This window comes from Labrus bergylta, chromosome 16 (assembly GCF_963930695.1).
Source record: "Labrus bergylta chromosome 16, fLabBer1.1, whole genome shotgun sequence".
NCBI classification, from domain to species: domain Eukaryota; kingdom Metazoa; phylum Chordata; class Actinopteri; order Labriformes; family Labridae; genus Labrus; species Labrus bergylta.
Genome location: NC_089210.1, coordinates 18965826 through 18986879, shown reverse-complemented (window position 1 = coordinate 18986879; position 21054 = coordinate 18965826).

Genomic DNA, 21054 nt, shown 5'->3' with positions numbered 1-21054 from the left:
CTGCTCAAAAGTGGTGCAAGTTAACAAACAAATGAGAAGAAGTTTTGATGCTAACTTTAAGATGCTGGTGATAAAACTAGCAGAGTCGACAATCAACTGCCAAGCAGCGAAGAAATATGGTGACGCAGAATGCAATGTACAGATATGGCGAACCCAAAAACACCGTCTTAAAAATGCTGACAGTCAAAGAAAAGCTTTCCGTGGTTCTGTGGTAATTATTGTCCATTAATGCATAAAAATAAAATAAAATATTTTTCTGCGTTTATCTTATAATTGCAGGACAATCTGCCAAGTATGGGGGCAAACGGTATGTATTTGAATTAAACAATGATAAAAAATTAATTTGTGTTTGAAAATCTTTTGTCTTGTGACCAAGGATTGGGAAAAAAATGGATGCGCTTGCAAAAATAACCAAAACACAGGATGTTGGTTTGTGAAGGAAGAGCGTGATAAAGCGCCTTTACTGGTCGGAATCAACTTTAGCATTAGGGGAGGAGGTTGTGGCCAGGTGGAGTTCCGTAGCCAACCACATCCAAAATGTCCACACGACACGATATATTGTTTCATCGTCATCATGATGTGCGCATGCGCAATAGTCACATCGCAGGACATGCATCTACAAAAGAAGTATGTCTGGAATAAGATAATTTACTCTTTATTTGGGTAATTGCAGGGGTCTGCAAAAGAGACATTTTTGCCAGTAGCTCCACCCAAAAAAATCTGTCTGGAGCCGCAAAATATAGGCTAGGCTATTTGAACCTTTCAGTGACGTTTATACAGCCTGTCTATGTAATGGATATAAGATTGTGCACTAAGTTAAATTAATAATACATGTTAAAACTAGTGTCTTTCTAAAATGTTGTATATCCTTTAAAAATGCTAAAAAGCTAGTTATAATTTAATGTTAATTCATGCTGCTAAGGTTAAGTTTAAAAGCATATCGGTAATTGATTGGTTTGGTCTTAAGCTTTTGTTATTGTTTTACACTTCCGGTTTTACGCCAGCAGGGGGAGCGTGTTGTCTGAGCGTCATTCATTACACCATTGAATGAAAGCCAGCAACAAGGTGTTTGTTTCTTTCTTCTTTATTTCTCCCCTTACAGGTAAGAATACTGGTTAAAAGTGAATAAAACCAAGTATAAATGTGTTGTAAGTTTCCGGGAACAAGTTAGTGATATGTTTTCTGTATACAAAGTAATTTCAGTATGTTTATGAAGCAGTTTAAGCATGAATGTGTTTGCCGTGATGCGTGCATGCTAGCTTGAATCACACAGACAGAGAGCAATAGAGACAGGTGTAGTGCGTCTACTGAGAGTGTGTTATTTAAGTTGTATCGGTCAGTTGAACAATTACAGTTACATGGTACAGTTTAAAGAAATATCACTCTGCAAGTGTGTATGTGTATAACTACTAAAGCAACTAAGAAAGAGTTAAATGTGTTTACATCAAACAAGCAGTAGATTATACAATATTGAGAAATACTAGCCTGTTATATGACAGATGTAAAGGTATTAAACAGTGCATGTATGTTCATCTAAGTGTATAATATTGTACAATGATAATATGATGTGTTATTGCATATTATTCATTACACCATTGAATGAAAGCCAGCAACAACGTGTTTGTTTCTTTCTTCTTTATTTCTCCCCTTACAGTACGCTGTACAGGGGTGTAACATTTGGAGGCACCGCTGGGATTGTGTGTTGCCTGGGCCAGTGTCTACTCGAGATTGATGTCCCAGAGCATCGTACAGCCCTTTTACATCTACCAGACATCGAGAGCAGGAGGTGAACCGGCTGCAGTGGTATCCCGACACCTGAGAAAAGTGTGCATGCAATCTGAGGTATCACGACATACTAGGAGGGCAACTACCACTCCTCAAAGGTCAAAGGCACTACTTAACCCAGACACCTAAGCTCTTCTGTTGAAAGATGGATTCATCAGAGTTAGAGAAGTTACAGCTTGAAATAATAGGAGGATTGTGTGCGCTGTCCAGAGCCATTTTGGTGGAATTACGTGACAATCTCTTCATCGCAGGCCCAGAATTTGAGCATGTCACTGGCAAGGGTCGTGCAGCACTCATCACACTCATTTCAAACCACATCCAGAGAGCGGAGTTAGAGAAACTGGAGGACAAAGGTATGTCTGACTTACTCCATCTACAAGACACAATTTCTGAGCTCCAGGTAGCTGAAAAGAAAGATAAATCAGGACAGATAAATGCCCAAGGAACACAATTAACAGAGCAACAAAGAGAACGAAATCAAGAAGAGGAAAGGCTAGTGAAAGAAATTGAGGCTCTGCAGCTTCAGTTGACGACAACACAGGGGCACGGGAAAACAGATGATCAAGAAAATATAGATATCAACAACAAGGCTTCTAGCAGAACATCTACACAGAGCGCATCTCACTGTCATCCACCTTGGCATAAAGACTTTAAAATATCTGGTTAAATTGGTGAGCCTGGACAGAAGGAGAGACTCACTTTTTCAAGTTTAGCTCGACAAATCGAACATGGCCTGAGCAAAGGAGTTCCAGAATCTGAGATTGTGGATGCCGTGATAAAAGCAATCTCCCCTGGCATGCAAATTCGTAGCTACCTAGAGGGAAAAGCTAACTTGACCGTACCCACATTAAGACGGATACTTCGTTCTCATTACCAGGAAAAGAGTGCAACCGAACTCTACAAACAGCTGACCTCAGAAGTTCAAGGCATCAAAGAAACTCCGCAGAACTTCCTCATTCGTGCTTTTGACCTCAGACAAAAGATTTTGTTTGCCTCACAAGAAGCAGAGTCAGGCCTCAAATATGACCCAGGTTTAGTACAGAACATGTTTCTTCACACTGTGTTAACTGGGCTACAAAATGATAACATAAAACGTGACCTTCGACCATACCTTGAACAAACTGACATCTCTGATGAACTGTTACTTGAGCGAATGAACACAGCATGTGCTTATGAGACGGAGAGCCAAAATAAAAGGAAGCTGTTGGGACAACAACGTCCTATAAATATTCACTCAGCCCAGTCCAACACTGCTCCTGTTGAAAAGAATGAAAAACCATCAACTCAACAGAACTCAGGTAAAATTCCCTCAACTGTATTGACTCAGCTTGAAGAAATGAGGTCTGAAATGACTTTGCTGAAAGATCTTAAAGTCGAAGTATCCCAGATAAGAGAGTCTATGCAGCAGCCCCAGTACATGTATAGAGATCAGCAGCCTCAAACAAGAGGATTGGATGGCACATCAGCTCAGCAGTTCCCAGGTCATCAGATGCAAGAATTGCCCCAGAGATACTGGTACACGCCTGGCCCCGGACAGAGAGGTGAGACTGCACAGTATCAGCAAAAGTTTGCCCCACAGCGCAGCTTCCCACCACAAAATCAGAGACGTATGAGGAGATGTTTTAGCTGTCAACAGCGGGGAGCTGAGGACTACTGTACACACTGTTTCAGGTGCGGCAGCAGTGAGCATTTCCTGGCTGGTTGTCGAGCTAGAGGACAAAGACATGTTGGAGGTGACCCTTTAAACGGGGAAAGGTCGCTCGCGCGGGACAGGGAGTGACCAGTCATACAGAGAGGTCCCAGCACTGTGCTCACTGTGGGAAAGAAGGTGAAGAGATGAGACTGAAACAATGTGCATCATGTAAAAATGAACTCTACTGTTCTAAGTCATGTCAAGTTAATGGTTGGGCTGTGCACCAAGAAAAATGTGTGCCATTTTCATGTATGACTGTGAACACTCACTCAAAAGGAAGAAAACAAGCAAAAGTGGCTCCTCTGGTAGGAAAAAAATATGTGATCGACTGTTACATTCAACATGAAAGAGTTCAAGCTTTGTGGGACTCAGGTTCCCAAGTAACAATAATGGATGAACAATGGAAACAAGAACACGTACCAGACTTGAGACTGAGAGACATTTCTGAAATTCTGGACAGTGCAGATACTCTTGACATTGTGGCAGCAAATGGTGAGAATATACCATATGCAGGCTGGGTGAAGATTACTTTCAGACTAGCTCCAGGAGAAGCAGTCACCACAGAAGTTATAGTTCCAACACTTGTGATGAAAGGTAACAATCTGTTTCGTCCCATAATTGGCTCTAATGTTATCGATCTCATTATAAACAGTGAATCAAAACAGTCCAGCTCTAACAACAGAGAACGCCTCAGTCACGCAGTGAGGGCAGCATTCCCTGATCTCAAGCCAAACCAAGCAGAAGCCTTTGTACAGCAAGTAAGTGTTGAGCAAAATCATGAATATGTTGTGAAGACAAAAAAAGACAGGATCAACATACCAAAACACATGTCTGTCAAAGTTGAGTGCCATGTAAATGTGTCTGCACCAGATGAAGATACAACACTTATCTTTGAGCCAGATGTGAACCCACGCTGGGCTGAGGGACTTCAATTCTGTGACACGCTTGTAAAAGTGGGAAAAGGTAATAAACCATCTATTACTGTTAGTGTACAGAATCCTACAGACCATGACATAGTGCTGGCAGGAAGGACTGTGATTGGGACTGTGCAGCAGATTCAGGCAGTTTATCCAGCTTCCATGCTAGAGGGTTGCCGCCCTCCACCTCCAGCAACTATGAATCACATCAGAGTTGAAAAGAAACACAGTAATGACAATTTATGGGACCCACCTGTGAATCTGAGCCACCTCAGCGAACCCGAGAAGGAGATAGCTCACCAGATGTTGAGAGAGGAGTCGGCTTCATTCTCAAAAACAGATGATGATATCGGCTGCATAGAGAAACTGCAACTCAGCATATCTCTGAAAGACACTGAACCTGTCGCAAAAACATACCTCTCTGTACCTAAGCCACTTTACAGAGAGATGAAAGATTACTTGCATGACCTCATCGCACAAGGCTGGGTGGAGAAGTCAAACTCACCGTATGCATCACCAGTGGTTTGTGTACGAAAAAAAGATGGAACTCTGCGGCTGTGTATTGACTTCCGTGAAGTGAACAAGAAAACCCTTCCTGATCGCCAACCGATTCCCAGAGTGCAAGACATCATGGATGGCCTAGGTGGAAATTCCTGGTTCTCTCTCTTAGATCAAGGTAAAGCTTACCATCAGGGCTTCATGGCTAAAGAAAGCAGACCTATGACAGCTTTTGTGACACCTTGGGGTCTTTATGAATGGATTCGAATACCCTTTGGTTTGATGAATGCCCCAGCTGCCTTCCAGCGATGTATGGAAGAATGTTTGGAAGGGCTGCGTGATGAGATCTTCATACCATACCTGGATGACACGCTTGTCTTTAGCAAATCATTTGAGGACCATGTTGAGGATGTGAGAACAGTGTTACAGCGACTACGTCAGCATGGGATAAAGTTGAAACCAAGTAAGTGTGAAGTCTTCAAGCGTGAGGTTCGTTATTTAGGACGTATATCTGCAGAGGGCAGCAAAATGGACCCTGCTGATACGCTTGCTGTCAGAGCTTTAAAGGAGAAGAAACCAAAGACTGTGGGAGAGCTGAGAGCTGTCATGGGACTACTGAGCTACAGGGGTGTAACACTAGCAAGCCAAAGACACAATATGAAATGTGCCCTGTCATATAGGTTCACTTTGCTAGTTTTCTGTCTTGTTAATAACGACCCTGGCCTCTTACAAAGTGGTCTTGTATCCTTGTTTTAAGCTTGCCAGTTTGTCATTTTACGACACATAGGCTAACTCAAAGTCTGTCTTCTTGTTTGACATTTTATAAATATGACCACTGATGACTGACTTGTGCTCTTAACTTCTGTAGTTTCTAATACCATACGAACCTGGAAGTGTTTTACAACTTGACAAAGTCAGCTGGTTTAGGTATCATAATATTTTGTTGTAAATCCCCTCGCATAGTTTCGCGCACCTCGCCGTACTTCCGGTGCCAAACTGCGCAGGCGCGTACGATCGCTAACATACGTCATCATTGTGTCAACAGGGTTGAGTAGACGCTTTGATGTGTGATGTAACAATCCATAACTCGCTTATAATTAGATTTAGGATTTTCAGATCAAGATTGTGAACAGACAGTCAAATTTATCAGAATAACTATATCCCTTTAACTGAACCCAGAGAAGTCCATCATAGCGAACAGTCATGAAATCAAACAAAACGAAAGGAAGGAAGGAGAAAACTTTAAAAAGCTCTCAACAGAAAAAGTCTAATCTCAAACAAAGCACAATGGATCCATCTAACATGGAAAAGGAAGCAGCATCTTTATAACGATCAACACAAAGCAGGGGATAATTAATATGGACACAACTTCGTCCCTTTGCAATCATTTGGAAATGGATGATGAAGAGGAACACTTTGCTGAGAAAGTAATGCTACTGAAAAATAGCTTTTGTATTATATTCAAGTCATTCTTTGACAGCCTTACTAAGAGGCAAAAAAATGATTTAAGCAGAGGCATATTGGACATGGAGGGGAAGAAGAAGCTGACCAGCATGTATGCAGATGTGCTGAGATTTTCCGTAGAGACAGTCGCTCCACTGTATTTTCATGATATCGTTTGCAACGAGTTGAACTTAGGTTTAGGTCATAGAAGGGCCAGTAAAATCTACAATGAAAAAATGGAACAGAATTTAAAAGGCTCCTTCAGCGAGGCTTTCTGGGAAGTGGTTGGTGCTGACGCATCGATCAGAGTTACTCCCACATTTGCAGAGGCTTTCCTCAATATGTTCACCAATGGCGATGACTCCATTATCTTAAAGGCTATGAATGATTTAAAACAACCCTTTGTTGTCCATTCTGGTACCTGTGCCAAGTGCCCAAACTGCAGAGCATGCAGAGGGGTGTTCAAAGGTGTCATAAGGACATTGAAAGATGTTCTCAAAAGCCTTTGCAAACAAATTGACACTTCAAGGAGCCACAGAAATGCAGATATCAAAAGTGAAGTCCCAGAGAAGAAGTCAGTCAATTGGCGGAGCAATGAAAAGATCGACACAGAGCAGGGGATAATTAATATGGACACAACTCCGTCCCTTCGCAATCATTTGGAAATGGATGAACTTTATGAGTTTGCTAATACAGAGGAAAGCTTTGTTGAGCAAGAAGCAGAGAAGAAGTCAAAGTGGTGGAGCATCTTCATCAAACAGAAAAAGAATAATGTTCAGCCAACTATTTCTGAAGAACAAGTCAGAGTCAAGTCAAATAGGTGGAGCTGGTTTAAGAAACTGAGGATGAATAAAGTGCAGCAAGTTGGAGTCAAGTCAAATAAGGGCAAGAAGAAGGAGGAGAAAAATACTCCATGGCGATTCCTCTGTTGCTGTGACTGCGAAGTCTTGGAATAGCCCCCCCTCTATACCTCACCAACCGTTCATTTTCTCCCCTTTTATCTCCCCCTTTAGCTCCACCCCCTCCCCAAACCTTTCACTTTATCACCTTATTCCCTCAGTTCTATAAAAACTGAAGCTGATAAAGTTGATTGTTGAAATTATAAATAGTGCACAACAACTGCACAACTTATTGAAAAGTAATTAATATTAGACCCTAGCTTTCCCTTTTCTACCTTTTAATCCTTGTCTCTCTTATTTAGGTTTACTCCGGGTGCTCCGGTTCCCCTAACACGAATTCTTAATTCGACTATAAAAAAAAATCCAATTTGAAAAAGAATAAATAAAGTAATTGACTTGAACCAGAAAATGACATGGAAAAAGTGATTATTTGCAAGTTATCTTAGGTTGACTGTTTTTTTCAGAGTTGATCTATGCCACCCACCATTCTGATGTAGGCTACTACACAATGTCTTCTGTTTCTGTCAAAAGAAATCAAAACATTTTAACCCTAACAATATACTGTCTCCCAATTTGGTGTCTTACTACAATTTAACTTTTGTAATGGAACTTTTAATCTTTTCCTGTATATTATATTAATTGAAATGTCTTTGTTGCCATTTAACAGGGGATCCAGCCAGAGTCAGTGGATGAGATGGTGGTTCGGAAACCAAAATTGAAGTTGGTGTCAAATCAGGTGTAAAATCCACCTTGTATGCAGCATATTCAGGTGAGTCAACCATATGAATGTTATTCTAAACATCTAGGATAGGATAGGATAGGATAATACTTTATTGATCCCCAGAGGGGAAATTCGGGCGTTACAGCAGCACAGACAAGAAAGCTCAAATACACATTAAACAGAATAGATGAGATAAATAAAAATAAAAATAAAAAATAAAAACAGGGGGTATATACAGTACAAAAATGAATGTTGAAGTTAACTGGGGGGAATTGAGAATTGAAACAGTATTTGAAGAGAATGACAAGATAAAGTGACAAGTGATGATTAAAGTGACTTGGTATGATAAATAAATGGTATAATATAGTGCAATATGAACAATATAGTGTAATATAATGAAATGTTATATAATATAGACTAGTATAATAATAAATATATAGAATGTACAGTATATATGTATATATATCTATGTATATACGCACACACCTTGAGGATCCTGGGACTGATGTTGTCTGGTCCACTGGCTTTTCTGATGTGGAGTCTGGAGAGTTCTCTTTGTACCTGGCTGGTAGTAAGAGTGAGAGTGGGACAGTGAGCGGGGTGAGGGTGAGGGTGGGCTGTCCTTTGAAGCTGCTGATGAGGAGCTGAGAGAGGGGGGGGAGGTGGTCAGGACCTTGATGGGAGGAAGAGGAAGAGCAGAGTCTCCAGCAGAGGTGTGCAAACAATTGCAGTTGGCAGTTCTATTAAAAACACACAAAATATAACTGATGAATCCTCATATAATCTTGTGTGGTGGGGCCCCTTCCTGACCCGGGTGTGATGTCTGTTGGAGAGAAATTGAAAGACATTTAGCCACAGCTGGGGATCTGTAAGATTCTTCATGGACTTGAGGAACTCACCATGGTGGAGTCCAAATTTGGTCTTGTGCCCTTCGGATCAGTTCTATCATACCAGTGCCCCTTAGAGGCTACTAGGGAAATAATGAAACATCCAAATGCCCCAGAATTCCCTCTGCTGCCTGTTGAAGGCTACAGGTTTCTAGCTGACTTTGAGTTTACTGCTGACTATGAGCAGCATTACCACCTTGAGAGCCTAAAGGTGTCTCACGAACTCTCTGCTGCCATAGAAGCTGAGACCAGGCAACAGTCTGTCAGCCCGCTGTGGGTCTCAGTACGAAAGCCAAGAGTGACTGCCAGCAGGTTCAGGGAGGCATGTCATGTACGTGGTGAGTTCTCAGCAAAAGCCCTGGCAGCGCATATTCTTAAAGGAGCGCCACAGACCCTGGCAATGAAAAGGGGTCTGAAGCAGGAGCCTGACATAATAAAACAGTTTTCTGATTTGTTTAATTTGTCTTCATTGTGCACCCTGATGCACCTCACCTTGGTGTCAGCCCAGATGGCAAAGTTTTTGACCCGACTGAAACTCCACCATTTGGACTGGTGGAAGTGAAATGCTGCAGTACCGATTCTGTTGCTGAGGTTAAGCACCTAACACCAGTCAGAGGTCAGGCCACACTTAAAAAGGGTCATAAATATTACTGGCAGGTTCAGGGCCAACTTGCCATCAGCGGACTGGAGTGGTGTGACTTTGTAACTGACACGCACACACACAGATCTCACAGTTCAGAGGGTCTGGAGGGATGAAGACACCATTCGTTCAATGAGGCAGCAGCTTGACATGTTCTATTACAACATCTATATGGATGTGTTTCTCAAGTCCAAACATTGAGTACTGTATGTGCTATCAATGCAGTTTATGAATTGTTGAGTGAAAAATCATAACCTTGTAAATAAGACTGTTTAATTAATGTTAAATGAAATGTTTACATGTGCCTTTTAATGAATTAAAACTAAAATGTATTTGTGTAACTGACTACAGTTCTGTTTTTTATGCTGCACTAAATAGTTATTCTACTTGACATGCTGTGATCCCATTTTAGATAAAAATGAGGAATATGTGATGTGAGGGTCTGTGTTTACTTCTTTTTTATTCAAATGTTAATCTCTTGACTTTGTAATGTAAATAAGTAACATATCATACACAAAATAATGAACATCACATATATACAATTCATGTGTTAATCTCTTGATTTGTAATGTAAATAACATATAAACAAAATAATATACATTACAGATATACAATTCATGTATACATTACATTTGATTAATTGTCATTAATAACTGGGGAATGTGCTAAATCCAACCAGCTAGACAGGCTTGTCACCTTTGATGTCCAGGGGGCCTTGGTAGTTCGTCAACAGGCAGCAAACTGCCCATAGTTGGTTGATGGAGCCGGCCAAGGAGAGAGGAACAACCCCATCCCAGATATGGTATTCCTTGACACGTCGTATTATCCTCTCCACCAACACTCTCAGGCAGGCAATAGCTTGAGTTTTTCCAGTGTCTGATGTGCTGAGCTGAGGGGCGGTTTTTAGTGGGGGGATGATCAGTGATGCCCCTACCTCTGCCAGCATATCCTCAATTAAAAACCCTTTGTCATTTATTATAAGACATTTGTTTTCTATTGAACCCCGTGAAGTCATGGAGTCTGTGGACAGTGTCAGCTTCACACCAAAAAATTTAAGTATTAGAAAAAATAGTGTCTAAGACTGGCATCTATTATGATGAGCTGCAGCTACCTTGTTCAATATTATTCCTGCAGATGTGGCTAATAACAAAAAAAACACCCTGAACTGTCACATGTAGTTAACTGTACATTTTGTCTTGTCTGAGGCATTAATTGAACACCTTTGTATTTCTCCTATAGACACAGTGTGGATTATTGGTGACTGGTCCGTCGAGGTGCCCAGAGAGCTGCAGAGACAGAGGAAGAAACCTGAGCTTCAACAACATCTGCATTTGTTGGTTCTTCTGGGGTGGATTTCGGTTGCTTCTCTTCAACAGCTCGCTGTGAGGGAGGTCTCCCCCGGATGGCCTGAGTGATGACACCCACAGACTGAGAGCTGAGACGTGTTTTAAGCCTCTTGACAAACCGTTACACCGCGCCCGCCTGTCAAGCTGGTCAGCTACACGCCTTATTGTGAATAACTCTTATCCTTCATCAAATCAAAACTGATGAGTCATCAAAACATTCACCCCCCCGTACAGTGTGTGTCGATCGAGACATGAGCTAATCACACCTATTTGTTTGTTTTGTACCAAGCTGTAAACATGTTAATCTCTGCTATAAAAACAGACTTTTTTTAATGTTGTTTTTCAGATTAAATAAATATTTCTATATAAATGCACTCCTTTATGTCTACTTATGAGTATACATTTCAGATTTGAAATGACAAGACTAAAATGTGCATTAATGCTCAACTCAATAGCTTAGGGAAGGAAGTCTACTTTTACACAACTTTTTATTCTTTTGATAAATACTAATGCAGTTCATTTCTTAAAATGGGATGGAACAGAGTCATTGCAAAATGATGACCTTAAACACAGCCCCATTCTTAAATCAATATACATGGAGAGTAAATAAGATCAATAACTTGTGAATAAAAGCACAGTTAAAAATGATTTAGAAATGTAGTCTTCCCAGATCAATATCACATAATATCAACTTCTCCCATCTAAACTGGACAAAGGGTTTTAAAATGGGAAGAAAATGGTTTGATTGCAAGTTGTTTGGAGGAGATCTATTTTTATTTGAACAGCTGAAGCATGAATACAGTCTTCCAAGGTGCAAACCCTCCTCCTCCTCCTGAAGCTTGTGGAGCTCCTTGATGTACTGCTGTCTTATCTGCTGGCGATCTTCTCTCACCAGAACTTTGACTGTTGAAATGTCATTCTGAAGAAGCTCGAACATGTGACACGGATCCAGGAGAACATGGACTTTTAGTGAGGGGTCTTCAGGATGGCAAAGAAAGAGAGAAAATATCAGTTATTCATTAAATCATTTTTTTTGTTCTCATCTATTTTTCTGTATTCATCTGTGTGTAAGATTACATTTATAAATTCAACAGTGTACTACCCAGACAACAAAGGTCCAGTATTCAGGTAATCAACATCTATTCAAAGTTAAGAAGATAAACCTTATTGTAATCATTCTATTTTCAGCTCTCTCACTCACTCACACAATGATATTCCACATCAAATGATCTCAGATTTTGGGTGAGGAAAAATTAAGCAGCTTATTGTGGATAGTACTTCATCTTAACATGAAACAAATATAACCTGAATTATTTAAATCATTAACAGGTCCCAACTCTCTGTGCTTTAGTACAGAACATACAGTAACTCATTTATTATTAACATGAGCTCAGTACATGGCTGTATTCTTCAAACTATTTCTTATACTTTATATCTATGTGCTTTATATCTTATTTTCATTCCATATGTTATTTATATTTTATATTTCTACTGCTATATTCTGTAAATGAGTTCAGTGAAAATTAATATGGTTATTAATATAGTTACACAGTACACATTGCTGCGAGAGCTAAAAGCACTGCTAGGGAGAGTCAGGATGGGATAGGATGTGGGTAATGGAGAGAGAGAAATAGGAGAGGAGGACAACAGCAAACACAGATGCAGAAGCAGGTCAGGTCAGAAAAGCACATTTCCTTAGAAATAGGCCTCATTTCTATTCTTCTGTGCTTTGTAGACAGGACATCAAGCACAGAGGCACTGATCCAGAGTGGCTGAGAATGCCTCAAAGACTTGGCTGTACCACACACAGCATGGTAAGTTACATTTTTACCTGCATAATTTGTTCTATCATGAATAATCTTTTTTTCCCCCCATTTTCTTTCTTATTTCCTTAGCTACTTGTTATTATATGTGATCTTATTGTGTTGTGCATAATTCAATCACAAAAAAAGAATAAATTAACAGGTATATCTGTGGATATTTAGCTAATTTGATCAATGATTGCTTTACTTTTTAGGGATGTTTTGTTGACTGTGCTGCAAATAAGAAAGGCAGGGCAAAGAGAGCTTTTCTTGAGGTCGGAGTGACTGTATACAGAAAAGATTACTTGGAACGGCACGTCACTGAAGCACCACCAGGAGAGCATCAGATGTCAGGCCTCTTGTTTCATCTGGTGGGTTCTGATTTCAACAGCCGTTTTGTAATAACTTCAGTATATTCAAATCCATTTTTAATAACTTTGTCATTTACAGGCATCTCAATGATGGATTCCTCTGAGCCAACTGTTGTTTTAGAGCACGAGGCAATCATTGGTGGGTTCAAGGGCCTTTACTGGCTCATAAAAAAGTAACTGGCCCCCCACACAAACTACCCAAAGCTGTTGAGCCTGGCTGAGCTTCTAGGATGTAACTATTTCAAGAGATTAAAGGTAAAGGTCCCCTAGCCATAATTTCAAATTTAATTCAATCTTAACATTAATGAATACATTTTTTAAATATTTTATATTTTACTTTTCCCAACGTCAGATTGACCAGAGGAATAATTATAGATCTCATCGTATCATTGACGGAATGCTTGAGATCTTAGCAGGAGTCATCGAGGAGCCGACTTCCAGGCTAGCACTGATGTCTCTATGTCCAGACTGCTTCATTTGCATGTCTGCTATAGGACCATTTATTTTGTCTGATTTTAGAATTGCATACATCCTTGGTCCGAATGAACTTTTAATACTAAATACTTGCCTTTGCTTTCTCTCAGATACCTGGATAAAGAGGGACATGTGTTGAGTCAATTCCTGGACTTGGTCTCTATTGACGATGGCAAAGCAGACTCTGTGTTGTGACAGCCATCAAGGATGTAATCTTGAGGAAGGGCCTCCCAACAGAGAAACTCTATGGACTTGGGACTGAGGGGGCAGCCGTGATGACAGGTAAATATTTAATGCCTATGTGAGCTTGTTTTGTCTGTTGTATCCCATGCTTGTCACTCATTGATTTTATATACATTTTGGCGGCGTGTGAATGGGGTCCCTATTCAATGGGGGTGAATAGGGACCACCTTTAAGAACTTCATTTATTTTTCAGAAACAGTGCAAATCGTACTGCAACACTCGGGGCAGCATCGGCTACCCTGGGTGTCAGTGATCTGAAAATAAAGGTAATAGTTATTTGATACCATTGTAGTTATCTTCTGTCTATTCATAACTAATCATTCTGTCCTTTATTGCAACATTTTCAGGAAGTGAAGGATACAAGCTGGCTCTTTCAGCACAGGGTCATCGAGACCCTACTGAGGAACTTGAGTGCATTCCTTGGAGCCTTGGCAGAGGAGGCAGAGATGAGAAGATGTCCAGTGGCAAAGGGACCCTACACATTCTGTGCTACATACAGATAAAGCGGCAGCAGTTTACCTCCAGGCTGATGTTTTGCCCCACCTCGCATGTCTGTCCAAAATCTTTCAAAAAGCAAATGTCAACTTTTTACAAATCAAGGAGCAGGTAAGCTTAATGTGTTTATTATCTATATTATCATCTATTTATTCAAATCTGTTTGATTTCACACATTGAAATGAGGGTTGTTTGCAGGTCTGACCAATACTTAACAGCATCTTTTCTTTTTTATATATAGGTTCCTGTCACAATTCAGTCTCTGGCTGGACAGACTCCACTCCCTGGATCATGCCTGCCTCGCCTCCATCAGGACCTCGATGATCCCCAAGGACTCGGAGCCAGCACGAGGAGGAGAGGAATAGGAGAGGGCGAGATGTCATGAAGCGCTGAGGGAGGAGCAGTGAGCCAGAACCCAGCGAGAGGTAAATGTCCAATTTTGAAACTATGAATGAGAGAAAATGGAATTTATACTCCTGAATAGACTATGGCCTGGCCCTTAATGACGGAGGTGACAGTGGGTGTAGGCTCTTTCTAAAAATATGTTGATTTATTCATTGTAGGTCATCCACCCTTACATAACTGGCCTGGAAACACACCTGGAGAGGAGGTTTCATGATCTGGACATTCTTGGGGCCTTCAGTATCTTGGGACCCGCACCGCAATCAACCACTCTACAAGATGATACAATCAACATCTCTCATCTGCGGACTCTTGCCAGGAAATGTTGCCCTGAACATGAGAATGAGGTCCTGCAGGAGTGGTCCTCGTTCAAAAATCATGTCCTTCCTGGGGCATTCACGGTGGGTCAATTAAGCTGATTCTGACTACAATCAACTACAGTTCACAATACACACACATAGACTAATGCCTTGGTAAACCAAATGTTGTTTCAAGAACAATAACCAGGAGATCATGAGTCTGCTGGCAAGCGAGTTTGATGAGTGGACCAACCTCTACTCCTGTCTGAGCCTCCTTGCAGGCATTGCACTTGTTTTACCCGTTTCCTGTGTCAATTACAACGTGATTTCTCAACGGTGAACAGGGTAAGAGCATGACCTTGAACAGGACAACAAATAATCATGCATTTTTTTCATATTAGTGCAGTTTGTGGTATTTTCTTTGCTTTATCCTCAGGTGAAAACAGACCTGAAACCAGCTTCAAGGTGAACACCTGGCTGCCTGCCTGAGGATCTCCATAAACGGACCCCATCCTGAGGCCTTCTCATGTAATAGGGCATTGGAATATTTTTTCAGAAAGCCCCATAAAATAAAATGTTCAAACACATCTTGCAAACTTTGCAACAAGTAGGCTGTGGAGCAGTCAAATGAGCGCTCTGTATATAATTTGAAAGTAAGGCACAACTGGCTTTCTGTCAGGCTGTCACAGTCTGTAGTAAGATGCCAAAGGGGAAACATGTTATGCTATTATTTAGATTTATTATTTTTATTTATTTATGTTATATTTGAATAAACAAATCTAATACCCTGATCTTATGTACATTCTATTATTATTATTATTATTGTTATGTATGCACTCGGAAACACTGGGCAGGTACTATACTGTACTATATACTATAAAATGAATGTACAACTTCAGGACATAATTCAGTAAACTGTCCCTCCGGCTTGTGTCACTCACATGCTCCATCATTTCTACATTTGATTTTATACAGAAAATGATTAAACTGTTTCCCCTGTATTAGAGAAGCCTGCATGTTTTATGACGCTTCCTCTTGTTTCCGTGCAGCAGATTCTTCAGAGGACCCATTCAGCTCCCGTCAGGATGAATCCTCAGAGGGCGTGAGTCACAACTTTGTGGTGGAGGGTCTCCTCCAGGGGACCAGAGATTTAAGCATCACACCCAGAGACAACCAGGGGGACGTGTTTAGCAGGAAGGCCCGTTCTTTCATCACAGAGGAGATCCTGGAAGCCCTTCGCAAGGCTGACCGCAAGGGCCGGGACGTGGTGGTGGGCCTGTCCAACGCCTGCTGCAAGTGGGGCTGCAGCAAGAGCGAGATCAGCTCCCTTTGCTGAGAGACCCCCACACCCTTCATGTGAGAGGGAAGACACAGGCAGACGAATATGTGTACAACACACATTTATACATCCGCACTTCTGTTTCACTCTTTATATATCAATCAAATGTCTTCAGTGAAACCGTTAAACAAAAGTTTAAATTGTTGTTTTATTTTGAGTCTGAATGAATGGAAAGGGCTGCTTGTGTCCATAAAGTTTCTGTGTAATTTCTGCAAAATAAAACTCATTTTTGGCTTTTTACATATCATTCAGTTGTTTTTACCTTCTTATATTTTGCTCGACTGTCTAAAATGTGAGCACTAAGCAACATTTAGCGAAGTTACAGTGGCAAGAAAAAAACTGCGTTTAGGAGTCAGAAACCGCAAGCAGAACCGGACTCATGTTGAACGGACGTCTGCTGAAACTACGCTGGGCTCAAAGGCTTTAAATATTTAGGCTGGGCTTGTAAACTGGGATAGAGGGAGATGTAGAAAGAAAGAGATGGATAGAAACAAACAGAGCATCAACAACAACAATGAATACAACAGACGTGACTCTCAAGATTATGTATGTTATTAATCTTGTGTTTGTATAATTCCTTATACACACCAGTAGTTTGCGTGATAGAAATTCATACCACCACTATTTTACTGACAGTGCTTTGTGTTGTTGTTGTTGTTGTTAAGGCTATTCTAAGTTTCATGGTAAGTAAAAGTACTTCATAGTACCTGTGCATGTAGTCTAAGAAGTACTAAGTCCAACCATATCAGAATCATTGTGTACTTATGGAGGAAAATGTTTTTACAAGACATCAAAGTCAGAAAAAAAGGCTCATTATAGTGATTTATAAGGGACTTTGACAGTGGATTTCTCAGAAAGCACACAGTAAAAGTACTTCATAGTACCTGTGCAATATCAGAATCACTGTTTACTTAGGTAAGAAAATATATATAATTATTGTTTTCTCCAAAAAAACTGTTTTGTTTTGTTTTTTAATTGTGAACACCTTATTTTGAAAAACGGAAGTTACCGCAGACTCGCAGTATTATTCTCACACTAACTTCCCCGACCTCCGAAGCTATTCCCTGAACAGTATTGTGTTTACTCCCGTTTCATACACGTGTATCTCATAGTCAGTTTTATGGTAAGACCTAGACATTTAGCACTTGACTTCATCGCTCTCTCTGTCTGTTCCTCCTGCTCGCTCTGGAGTCCGGAGCATTTACCATAAAGATCAGAATACGTGGGCACTTGAAATTTAGGGGCGGCTCACTTCACCATGTAAACTCGAGGAGCGGCTGTCTTCTTGTTTGACATTTTATAAATATGACCACTGATGACTGACTTGTGCTCTTAACTTCTGTAGTTTCTAATACCATACGAACCTGGAAGTGTTTTACAACTTGACAAAGTCAGCTGGTTTAGGTATCATAATATTTTGTTGTAAATCCCCTCGCATAGTTTCGCGCACCTCGCCGTACTTCCGGTGCCAAACTGCGCAGGCGCGTACGATCGCTAACATACGTCATCATTGTGTCAACAGGGTTGAGTAGACGCTTTGATGTGTGACGTAACAATCCATAACTCGCTTATAATTAGATTTAGGATTTTCAGATCAAGATTGTGAACAGACAGTCAAATTTATCAGAATAACTATATCCCTTTAACTGAACCCAGAGAAGTTCATCAAAGCGAACAGTCATGAAATCAAACAAAAAGAAAGGAAGGAAGGGGAAAACTTCAAAAAGCTCTCAACAGAAAAAGTCTAATCTCAAACAAAGCACAATGGATCCATCTAACATGGAAAAGGAAGCAGCATCTTTAGCTCCTAGAGACAAAAATGATATGGTGAAAGAAGACGAGGAAGCATTAATTACCCCAGAAGAATATACCGAATGGCTAATCCAGGATGCAATGAAGACGGCCTTCGAAGGCCTCCAAGAGATAAAAGAGAAAGAAGCCATGTGGGAAGCCGAAGGCATAGACTATGAAGAATACTGCCGGAGGTTGGATGAGTATTATGATGAGTATTATTCAGCCCGTGAGATGGAAGCTGAAAATCTAACAAAGTGTAAGGCTAGGTTTCTTATTTGGAGGAAAAATAAATCAGAGAAAGAGAAAGTTCCTGCAACTTCGTCCTCCACCGATTCAATTGTGAAGCCTGAGGTCATGGTGGAAGAACATGTTAGAAATAACACACCACCTTCTGCAGAGGTTAGAGAGATGAGATCTAGCTCTCCCCTTCCTAAAGATTCATCTCCATCCACCTCAATGTGCTCCAGTGAGGTTGTAACGATCGACACAAAGCAGGGGATAATTAATTTGGACACAACTCCGTCCCTTTGCAATCATTTGGAAATGGATGAACTTTTTGAGTTTGCTAATACAGAGGAAAACTTTGCTGAGCAAGAAGACCCGAGCTCTGCCCTTGTGGAAGCAGCATCTTTAGCACCTAGAGACAATTCCTCTACCCAGACTGATGCTCCTGTCCAAGACAAGACCAAGGATATGTGTAGAGAATCTGAAGAGAAGAATGACAAAAATTATATGGTGGAAGAAGAAGAGGAAGCAGAAATTGACGCAGATGAATATGCCGTATGGCTCCTCCAGGACGCAATGAAGACGGCCTTAGAAGGCCTCCAAGAGATAGACGAGAAAGAAGCCATGTGGGAAGCCAAAGGCATAGACTATGAAGAATACTGCCGGAGGTTGGATGAGTATTCTGATGAGTATTTTTCAGCCCGCGACATGGAAGCTGAAAATCAAACAGAGTGTAAGGCTAGGTTTCTTATTTGGAAGCAAAATGAATCAGAGAAAGAGAAAGTTCCTTCAACTTCGTCCTCCACCGATTCATTTGTGAAGCCTGAGGTCATGGTGGAAGAACATGTTAGAAATAACACACCACCTTCTGCAGAGGTTAGAGAGATGAGATTTAGCTCTCCCCTTCCTAAAGATTCATCTCCATCCACCTCAATGTGCTCCAGTGAGGTTGTAACGATCGACACAAAGCAGGGGATAATTAATATGGACACAACTCCGTCCCTTTGCAATCATTTGGAAATGGATGAACTTTTTGAGTTTGCTAATACAGAGGAAAACTTTGCTGAGCAAGAAGACCCGAGCTCTGTCCTTGTGGAAGCAGCATCTTTAGCACCTAGAGACAATTCCTCTACCCAGACTGATGCTCCTGTCCAAGACAAGACCAAGGATATGTGTAGAGAATCTGAAGAGAAGAATGACAAAAATTATATGGTGGAAGAAGAAGAGGAAGCAGAAATTGACGCAGATGAATATGCCGTATGGCTCCTCCAGGACGCAATGAAGACGGCCTTAGAAGGCCTCCAAGAGATAGACGAGAAAGAAGCCATGTGGGAAGCCAAAGGCATAGACTATGAAGAATACTGCCGGAGGTTGGATGAGTATTCTGATGAGTATTTTTCAGCCCGCGACATGGAAGCTGAAAATCAAACAGAGTGTAAGGCTAGGTTTCTTATTTGGAAGCAAAATGAATCAGAGAAAGAGAAAGTTCCTTCAACTTCGTCCTCCACCGATTCATTTGTGAAGCCTGAGGTCATGGTGGAAGAACATGTTAGAAATAACACACCACCTTCTGCAGAGGTTAGAGAGATGAGATTTAGCTCTCCCCTTCCTAAAGATTCATCTCCATCCACCTCAATGTGCTCCAGTGAGGTTGTAACGATCGACACAAAGCAGGGGATAATTAATATGGACACAATTCCGTCCCTTTGCAATCATTTGGAAATGGATGATGAAGAGGAACACTTTGCTGAGAAAGTAATGCTACTGAAAAATAGCTTTTGTATTATATTCAAGTCATTCTTTGACAGCCTTACTAAGAGGCAAAAAAATGATTTAAGCAGAGGCATATTGGACATGGAGGGGAAGAAGAAGCTGACCAGCATGTATGCAGATGTGCTGAGATTTTCCGTAGAGACAGTCGCTCCACTGTATTTTCATGATATCGTTTGCAACGAGTTGAACTTAGGTTTAGGTCATAGAAGGGCCAGTAAAATCTACAATGAAAAAATGGAACAGAATTTAAAAGGCTCCTTCAGCGAGGCTTTCTGGGAAGTGGTTGGTGCTGACGCATCGATCAGAGTTACTCCCACATTTGCAGAGGCTTTCCTCAATATGTTCACCAATGACGATGACTCCATTATCTTAAAGGCTATGAAAGATTTAAAACAACCCTTTGTTGTCCATTCTGGTACCTGTGCCAAGTGCCCAAACTGCAGAGCATGCAGAGGGGTGTTCAAAGGTGTCATAAGGACATTGAAAGATGTTCTCAAAAGCCTTTGCAAACAAATTGACACTTCAAGGAGCCACAGAAATGCAGATATCAAAAGTGAAGTCCCAGAGAAGAAGTCAGTCAAGTGGCGGAGCAATGAAAAGATCGACACAGAGCAGGGGATAATTAATATGGACACAACTCCGTCCCTTTGCAATCATTTGGAAATGGATGATGAAGAGGAACACTTTGCTGAGAAAGTAATGCTACTGAAAAATAGCTTTTGTATTATATTCAAGTCATTCTTTGACAGCCTTACTAAGAGGCAAAAAAATGATTTAAGCAGAGGCATATTGGACATGGACGGGAAAAAGAAGCTGACCAGCATGTATGCAGATGTGCTGAGATTTTCCGTAGAGACAGTCGCTCCACTGTATTTTCATGATATCGTTTGCAACGAGTTGAACTTAGGTTTAGGTCATAGAAGGGCCAGTAAAATCTACAATGAAAAAATGGAACAGAATTTAAAAGGCTCCTTCAGCGAGGCTTTCTGGGAAGTGGTTGGTGCTGAC